Source organism: Atta cephalotes (assembly GCF_000143395.1).
Source record: "Atta cephalotes unplaced genomic scaffold scaffold00036, whole genome shotgun sequence".
Lineage (NCBI taxonomy): Eukaryota > Metazoa > Arthropoda > Insecta > Hymenoptera > Formicidae > Atta > Atta cephalotes.
This window is the reverse complement of record NW_012130100.1, coordinates 350,619-353,320: the sequence shown is the minus strand read 5'-3', so window position 1 is coordinate 353,320 and position 2,702 is coordinate 350,619.

Sequence of the window (2,702 nt, the reverse complement as noted above, 5' to 3'; positions counted from 1 at the left end):
TTAGTCAGAAAAACACTTTTTTTTTCCTAGGAAGCAAAAACAAATTTATTCAAAATATTTACCCTCGCTAACTATATATTTTTCCCATCTTTCGGGTAATTTGTGTATACCACGCCAAAAAAAATTCCTCATCTTTCGAAGCAAACCACTTATCAAGCCATTTTCGGACGTCTTCGTAAGAATCGAAGTGTCGCTCGCTCAGCGAGCGCGTGGCCCATCGACGAAAACAAGTGATAGTCAGAAGGTGCCAGGTGAGAAAGCAAGATGGGGTAGCACTTTCCAGTTGAGTGTCTCCAAGTTTTGGACCATTGTTGACATGTACGATGGTGCGTTGTCGTGGAGGAAAATCAGCTTGTCATGTCTTTTCCGATAATGCGGCCTTTTTTCACGTAGAACACAGTGCAATTTGATCAGTTGTTGTTGGTAGCCGTGAGCATTAACAGTTTCACCAGGTTTTAACAGCTCGTAGTAGATGACATCCTCCTGATCCCACCAAACGCACAGCATCGTCTTCCGTCCGAAGCGATTTGGTTTTGAGGAAGATGTTAATAATTGGGCGGGATCAATCCAAGATTTCTTGCGTTTAGGATTCTGAAAATAGATCCACTTTTCATCGCATGTCACAATCCGATGCAGGAACGACTTTCTTTTTTGTCTGGCAAGAAGAATTTGGCATGTGTTTTAGCGTCGCTCCATCTGCCTATCGTTCAGTTCATGCGGCACCCATTTTCCGATTTTTTGAACCTTCCCCATGGCATGTAGCCGCATGAAAATGGCTTGAGAAACCCAATTGCTCGGCAAGCATTTTTTGCGCTTGGGTATCATCCTCGTTCAAAAGAGCTTGCAATTGACAGTCCTCAATCTTCCTGGGCCGATTTTCACGCTTCTTGTCACTCAGGTCAAAATTGTCGTCATTGAACCGGCGAAACCAACCTCTGCACGTTGTTTTCGATAAAGCATTGTCGCCATAGGTCTCCACAAGCATTCGATGCGATTCGGCAGCCGATTTCTTCAAATTGAAAAACAAAGCTTCCCGCATATGTTTTTTTTTAGCAAAAAACTAGACATGGTTACGAAAGAAAAAATGTATGTTGTTGTATGAAATTGCTGATGATGTGCATTGGTTAATGTTGACAGATGTCAAACACATAAAAAAAGTGTGTTGTGTGCCCAGGGTAGCTTTGTACGCTCACTAATGCCACCTATGAGCAAACAGCGGATTTAAGCTTATACACCTGGTACTTGGTTCAACTTGCTTCTCCCATACCTGAAAGTAATGCTACATGTCTTCTTTTGTCAGTTTTTTTAGAAGCTCGTCGTTTTATGATATCAACAGTCACAAAATGTTCTCCTCGCATGATATTTTTGACTTTAGGAAACAAGTAGAAATTAGGGTGCTAGATCAGATGAATAGGAAGGGTAGTCTATGGTGATATTGTTGTTATAGTGATATTGTTTTTGACCAAAAATTCGCGCGTAACGAACGCAATGTGCGAAGGTGCATTGTCCTGCAGAATCCATATGTTCTCCCACAATTTAGGTACGTCATACACGTTCACGCAGACACTTTAAGACTTCATAAAATTTTGCATTAACAGATTCATTTTTTGGAACATATTCATGATGAACAACTCCATAAATATCGAAAAAAACTGTAAGCATAGTCTTGATTTTTGAATGACTTGCGCGCTTTTTTGGTGCGAGGTGAACCATAGTGCTTCCTCTCTTCATTCTGTCTTTTCGTTTCAGGATTATACTCGTAAATCCAGGATTCTCCAGTTATACTCTTTTGAGAAAATTAATCTTGGGCATTTTCAATCCAGTCATTAGGTGCATCCAGAAGCATGACCGCTCACTGAGCGCTTATTGAGCTCTTGTACCTGTTTGGTCTATATTTTTAGATCTAATGGAATATGCTAATCAAGATACAAGAGCTCACTGAACGTTCAGTGAGCGGTCGTACTTCTGGATGCATCCATTGCAACAATTAGCACGTCTTAGTTTTTGCTCGTCAGTCAAAACTTTCGGAACAATTTTGCACACAGCTTCCGTATGTTTAAATCTTCTTTTAAAATTGTTTGAATATTACCATTACTTATTCCAAGTTTTTCTGCAATCATTCTAGTATAATTCGATGGTCTTTCATCAAATCATGAATACGTTGAATGTTCTCATCAATATGTAATGTTGAAGGACGCCTCGCTCGTGTATCGTCATCGACGCTCTCTCTTTCCTCCTTAAACTAGTCCACCAATTTATACATAGTTCTATGTTTCATAGCAGCTCACCATTTCCAACATTTGAAGAATTTCCTGGTCGTTTTTGCTAAGTTTTACGCAAAATTTGATCTCGATTAAAATCTCGTCTCGCTCTATTCCGATCCATTCTCGTTCTAATACGATTAAAAGTACTACTAAGTAGTTAATAAAAATAGATACGAAAAGCAGATATCTTACCGTGACCTAACTTTTACTAAGGACACTTTTACTAAGTGACGCTTTTCTCGAAACATTGCACTGTACAAGTTTATAGTGTCACCACGTCGAAGACAAAGACAAAGACGTCGGCAGAATAAAATCCAGTGTACGAATTTTTTGTACACGCCTCGTAAATCACATTTGAGTGTTTTAATAAATATTGCAAATATACATATATAAATATAAATATATATATATATATATATATATATATATATATACTAG